Consider the following 7,180-nt stretch of genomic DNA (forward strand, 5'->3'; position numbering starts at 1 on the left):
GCCATGCTCACTTCTCCTTCAGTGTGCCCGAACAGGTGCCAGAATGTGGCGACTAGGGGATTTTCACAGTAACTTCATTGCAGTGTTAACGTAAGCCTACTTGTGACACAAATAAATAAACTTAAATTCCCATGGAATCAAGACCCCGGTGGCAGAAGCTCCAGCCAGTGAGAGCTGCCAACCAACCAGAGGCCGGGCCACTCCTGCACTCATCTGCACCACAGAGTCCATGATGTGGAGTGACTCAGAATACGGGTCAGTAATGCTCCCAGTTTTGCCACGATGTGGAGGTGCCGGTGTTGGACTGGGGTGGGCACAATAAGAAGTCTCTCCACACCAGGTTAAAGTCCAACAGGTTTATTTGGTATCACAAACTTTTGGAGCACTGCTCCTTTTGATTTGATTTATTATTGTCACGTATAAACATACAGTGAAAAGTATTGTTTTTTTGCGCGCTATACAAACAAAACATACCATTCATAGAGAAGAAATGAGAGAATGCAGAATGTAGTGTTACAGTCATAGCTAGGGTGTAGAGAAAGATCAACTTAATGCAAGGTAAGTCCGTTCAAAAGTCTGACAGCAGCAGGGAAGAAACTGTTCTTGAGTCGGTTGGTACGTGACCTCAGACTTTTGTATCTTTTTTCCGACGGAAGAAGGTGGAAGAGAAAATGTCCGGGGTGCGTGGGGTCCTCAATTATGCTGGCTGCTTTGCCGAGGCAGCGGGAAATGTAAACAGAGTCAATGGATGGGAGGCTGGTTTGCGTGATGGATTGGGCTACATTCATGACCTTTTGTAGTTCCTTCATCAAGTGACTCAGTTTTCCGGTAAAGTCATAGAGTGGCATAGTGGTTAGCACTGCTGCCTAACAGTGCTAGGGACCCTGGTTTGATTCCCGGCTTGGGTCACTGTCTGTACGGAATCGGTACATTCTCCCTGTGTCTGCATGGGGTTTCCTCCGGGTGCTCCAATTTCCTCCCACAGTCCGAAAGACATGCTGGTTAGGTGCATTGGCCATGCTAAATTCTCTCTCAGTGCACCTGAACAGACGCCGGAGTGTGGTGTCTAGGGGATTTCCACAGTAACTTCATTGCAGTGTTAACGTAAGCCTACTTGTGACACTAATAAATCAATTTAAATTAGATCAGAGATGCACAACTGGGGCTAAGCAAGTGGGTGGGATTTTGTTTCAGTTGCAGGTGGAAATGCATGCTCCTCTTGCACAGTCACTTTGTCACGCATCCCTTTGTCTCACGTCCTTTTCGCTGATCTCTGCTTTGACGGAGTGGTACCTCTCTTGCTGGGTTAGATTTCTCTGAATGCCCAAACCCTGACAAGCTTCACTTGCTGACTCACTCACCCTGGCACTAACAAGTGGATTTCAGTTCAACAGCACTGAAACTCTGTTTAGAGCCCATAACTTAGAAATTCATTGGTACTGTCTATGTTGTTCAGGTACGACCAGGTGTCCAGTTATCTAAAATGGTAAGTAATATGGACCTGCATATTTAAAGAACACCTCCTCACCACATTGGGAAAGGCTGAAGTACAGTCATCTCAGACCCATGCCTGAAATAGGCATCAGTACCTTTTCATATGTAAATAGCGAACCCACAATAATTGCCCACTTTTTAATACTTACTGGGCAGAGATAATTGCAATCATTTTAATTGAATCATAAATATGTTTTCCAAATGTCTTTACAAATTTGATAAAACTAACACATGAAGAAAAATATTGGATACAATTTTTTAAACCTACTCAGGGTTGAAATCATTTCATAATCTTGATAATCAAAAAAAAAACATGCAATGATATAGTACCTCTAATATATGAAAATGTCCCAAGTCTCTTCACAGGAACTTAAGCAAAGGAAAATGTTGAAACCAAATCAAAGTAGGAGATATTAGGACTTGTCAATAAAGGAAGTAGGTTTTAATGTGAGAGAGGTTTAGGGAGGGAATTTCAGAGCTCAGGGCTTGGATGACAAAGTACAGATACTGACAGTTAGACAAAGGAAATGGATTGTACAAGAGGCCAGGGTTGGAGGAGTGCTAAGTTCTTGGAAAGTTGCATGACTGGAGGAGGCTATAGATTTGAAAATGTAGATTTGAGTTCTAACATTGATAAATTGGTAGACCAGGAGCCAGAGTAGCTCAGTAAACACAGAAAGGGATGGTGAGTGAGCAAGACTTGGTGCAGCACAGGTTAAAGACAGCAGAGTTCAAACTAAGTTCAAGTTAGTGGAGGGGTGAAAAATTATACCTCAATCAGGAGATCATTGCAGTAGTCTGTTTGGAGGTATCAATGGATGTCTCGGCACTCTACACCAGCATCCCCCACGATGATGGCATTGCTGCAACGGCCTCAGTACTCAATGCCGTCAACTGCCAGTTTCCAGATGCAATTTTACAACTCATCCGCTTCATCCTGGATCACAATATCTTCACCTTCAACAACCAGTTCTTCATCCAGACACACGGAACAGCCATAGGGACAAAATTCGCACCTCAATATGCCAACATCTTCATGCACAGGTTCGAACAAGACTTCTTCACCGCACAGGACCTTCAACCGATGCTATACACTAGACACATCGATGACATTTTCTTCCTTTGGAGTCATGGTGAGCAATCACTGAAAAAACTATATGATGACATCAACAAGTTCCATCCCACCATCAGACTCACCATGGACTACTCTCCGGAATCGGTTGCATTCTTGGACACACGCATCTCCATTAAGGACGGTCACGTCAGCACCTCACTGTACCGCAAGCCCACGGATAACCTCATGATGCTCCACTTCTCCAGCTTCCACCCTAAACACGTAAAAGAAGCCATCCCCTACGGACAAGCCCTCCGAATACACAGGATCTGCTCGGATGAGGAGGATCGCAACAGACACCTCCAGACGCTGAAAGATGCCCTCATAAGAACAGGATATGGCGCTCGACTCATCGATCAACAGTTCCGACGCGCCACAGCGAAAAACCGCACCGACCTCCTCAGAAGACAAACACGGGACACGGTGGACAGAGTACCCTTTGTCGTCCAGTACTTCCCCGGAGCGGAGAAGCTACGGCATCTCCTCCAGAGCCTTCAACATGTCATTGATGAAGATGAACATCTCGCCAAGGCCATCCCCACACCCCCACTTCTTGCCTTCAAACAACCACGCAACCTCAAACAGACCATTGTCCGCAGCAAACTACCCAGCCTTCAGGAGAACAGTGACCACGACACCACACAACCCTGCCACAGCAACCTCTGCAAGACGTGCCGGATCATCAACACGGATGCCATCATCTCACGTGAGAACACCATCTACCAGGTACACGGTACCTACTCTTGCAACTCGGCCAACGTTGTCTACCTGATACGCTGCAAGAAAGGATATCCCGAGGCATGGTACATTGGGGAAACCATGCAGACGCTACGACAACGGATGAATGAACACCGCTCGACAATCACCAGGCAAGACTGTTCTCTTCCTGTGGGGGAGCACTTCAGCAGTCACGGGCATTCAGCCTTGGATCTTCAGGTAAGCGTTCTCCAAGGCGGCCTTCAAGACACACGACAGCGCAGAGTCGCTGAGCAGAAACTGATAGCCAAGTTCCGCACACATGAGGACGGTCTAAACCGGGATGTTGGATTTATGTCACATTATCAGTAACCCCCACAGCTTGCCTCCTGGACTTGCACAATTTCACAAGCTGTACTGTCTGGAGACAATACACATCTCTTTAACCTGTGTTGAATGCTCCCTCCACCCACATTGTCTGTACATTTAAGACCTGGCTGGCTGTAGAGATTTGCATTGTAATCAGTATTCTATAATTTGATTTCTGTGTCTGTGCCCTGTTTGAGAACAGAGACCACTCCATCTGACGAAGGAGCATTGCTCCGAAAGCTTATGGTATTTGCTACCAAATAAACCTGTTGGACTTTAACCTGGTGTTGTGAGACTTCTTACTGGAGGTATCAAAAGCATGGATGAGGATTTCAACTATAGCAAAACTGAGAGATGGAAAATATTATGGAGTTCTAAGTAGACAGTCTTACCATGGAAAGGATATGTGGTTGGAAATTAAGTTCAGCATCAAATAGAATGCTGAGGTTGGAACAATCTAGTTCAGTTTGAGACAGTGGCTAGTTATGGGGATGAAATTGGTGGCAAGGGATCCAAATTTGTGGTGGGGACCAGAGACAAATAACTTGTGTCTGCCCAGTCTTTCATTGGGGGACACTATGGCTCATCAAGGACTGTAAATTGGCAAGAAGTCTGGCAACAGTGATTCAATGGTTGATGGTGATGTTTCAACAATGTATATGTGAAATCTGACATCATGAGTGAGAGTTTGTGGCCTCCCTGCGGTGTGCTTGGCGGCGGGAGGCTGTGGGTCGTTGGCCAGTGGCGGGATCTTCTGGTCCTGCCGTGATCAATGGGATTTCCCATTGATCCCACCCCACCAGGAAATGCACGGATGGTTGCGCCGTCGGCAGGCAGGACCAAAAGATCCCACCGGTTTGAAGAGCTGGAAGATTTTGTCCCATGTCTTCAGATGATATCACTGAGGGCCAGCATGCAGATAAGAAATAGGTGCTGCCCCAGCATAGCGCCTTGGTGGTTGGAGGAGCAACAGTACAGGATTGGAAAGAGAAACCAAGGCAGGAGTTTATCTAGCTATAGGTAAGAGAACAGAACCTGCCAAAGGCAGTCTGACTCAGCTGACAATGGAGGCAAGGAATTAGAGGAGACTGGCGCAATCACTGTGTCAAAGGCTTCAGAGAGGTCAAGAAGATAAGAAGCAACAGTGCATAACGGTGCCAGTCACAGTGGAAGACATTGGTGATTGGTGATTTTCTTTAGGGCTGTTTCAGCACTATGGCAGGGTACCTGTGGCCAAGTGGCCCAACACAGAATTGGACAATCTAAATTAAACAGCAGTCAACAGCGTCCGCAACCAGGCCTGTTGGGAATTCAGACAGACCAAGTTTAAAATACAGACACAGATCAGAGGTGAGCAAGGGCAAGCCTGGACTTGCCCTGGAGGCTGGAACCAGAAGTGCTCAGTCCTGATCAAATAAGGACAGTATTTGTGTATTCCCCAATTTTGGCCAGACTCTCTGGCACTTCACATTCACACCGTTACCAATATGGAAAGGGGTGCACACCTTGCACCTGAAGGCAGACACCTAGGGGACCCTGGCATTCTCCATATATGGAATCAATAATCCGATTGGGTGCTGTGACCGCTGCTCAGTGATCTTATTGGCTAAAAGCCAGAGAATCTTCCAGAAGGGTGCAAAGAGGTGAATAAGAAGTCACCTGGAGACCACCCCAAAAGAAGCCACAATTTGATCCCAGCAAAGACTCAACTCGACTCGGCCCCCAGCAATGATTAGGCGGAGACCCAGCGATGATGGAAGAGGGCGTGCGAGACCAACATTTGGGAAGAAGACCCTGAGTTTGAAGATGAGACGGGGAGCTCAGCAAACTGGACCAAGCTTGGTCAAATTCATTGATACGGATAGTTTCAGAAATCTCAAACAAATAGCAGAAAGTATAACGTTATTCTGGGAATTAAGAGTCATATTCGAGTAGAGTTTGTATGATAAGGATTTGTTGATAAAATTTCGGTTGATCCGCAAACTGAGTCTTGTTTTTTGTCCATCTCCTGGGCACCTGGGTAAAGTGTCTGACCTTTTACAGACAACAGAGGCATCTAAGTATGGGGTTTGAATAAAAATGGGCAGCGATTTGAGAGGCACCCATGCATTCAAGAACTTTGAAGAAGAAAGGGAGGTTGGAATTAGGTGTTAGTTTGTAATGATAAGGGAATCAAAGCTGAGTTTTTTTTAGGAAAGCAATGTAATCTTACAAGCAAACAATTTTATACTGCAGGACGTAATATATAATTTTTAAAAGAAGGTTCTAATATACAGCTCTTGTATTTGTATTTTAATTTCTGAGATGAGCTGAGAGATGATGGATCAGTTATGACATTGCTCACCTAGATAAACATACCAATCAGTCAAAGTGTACTGCTGGGGGATGCAATATTTACTTGTGTTTGCAGGGTTGGCATCTGCATTAACAGGTCAAAAGTAATACAAGCCAGCTGCAGAGTTATATTTTGTCCCAAAAGTACGCCTTAGCCCAGTCTGGAGAGGACATTTTCATAGCGTAATATTTTCATATTCTGTAGCAATCTTCCTTCTGGCCACTTAAAGTAAAACTAGTAACTTAGTGTCAATTAGTATTGAATTATGGGCTGTTTTGTTTTATGAACTCCTGTCAGCAGATTCTGAGCTAGACTGCTTGAGGCTCACTTCACTTGTGACCCTAGTAACGACGACTGACTTGAATCCCATCAGTCTATGTTAGATTCAAAGCCAGGTCCTTGAGTCTTCTACCTTGTTGAATTCACCACCCTTTTAATTACTTTTATTTAGGTCATAAACTTGTTTAGAGCCTTAAACATTCATTTGTTGAATGGTTGTAGCAAGATTTAAACATGAAGAATTGTATAGAATGGAATTGAAAACAAAGCAAGAACACAGCACTTCAGCAGAATGTTGAACAACTTAGTGAAATGCTGGATTTGATTTGATCTTGAGATTCTATCCATATGTGAATTATGAATTTATTTGGAATTAACTGTAATCTTCCTGGATAAAAACCTGTAGAAATGATCCATCATATCAACAATTCTTGCATTTATGTAACACTGCAGCTCTCAGAAACATTCAATGAATTACTTTGAAATGAAGTGATTGATATCGTGTAGGGAAACAACAGCTAATTTGCGCATTGGAACATCCCAGAAAAGGCAATGAGATACAGATATGCTTTCATTGGATTTGATTGAAGGAGAAATGTTAAAACCTACTCTTCTTCAAATAATGACATGGGTTCTTTAATATCCAGCAGAACCATTGTTCTGGTTAAACATCTCTGTGGGCAAGATTTCTAACAATATAGTACTTTCTCAGTGCTGTACTAAAGCTTCAGCATAACTTAAGTTCTGGGTTAGGGTTAAGTCTACTGTTTTAACTGAACCACAGTGTCACTTGATCTAAATAAAATTGCAGTTGTTTATACAAATGAAGGAAGCAATTTTACTTGAAGTTTCTGTGTCAGCCATTTACTAGAGGAATCTGAATCTAATCCCAT

This window comes from Mustelus asterias, chromosome 7 (genome assembly GCF_964213995.1).
Source record: "Mustelus asterias chromosome 7, sMusAst1.hap1.1, whole genome shotgun sequence".
NCBI classification, from domain to species: domain Eukaryota; kingdom Metazoa; phylum Chordata; class Chondrichthyes; order Carcharhiniformes; family Triakidae; genus Mustelus; species Mustelus asterias.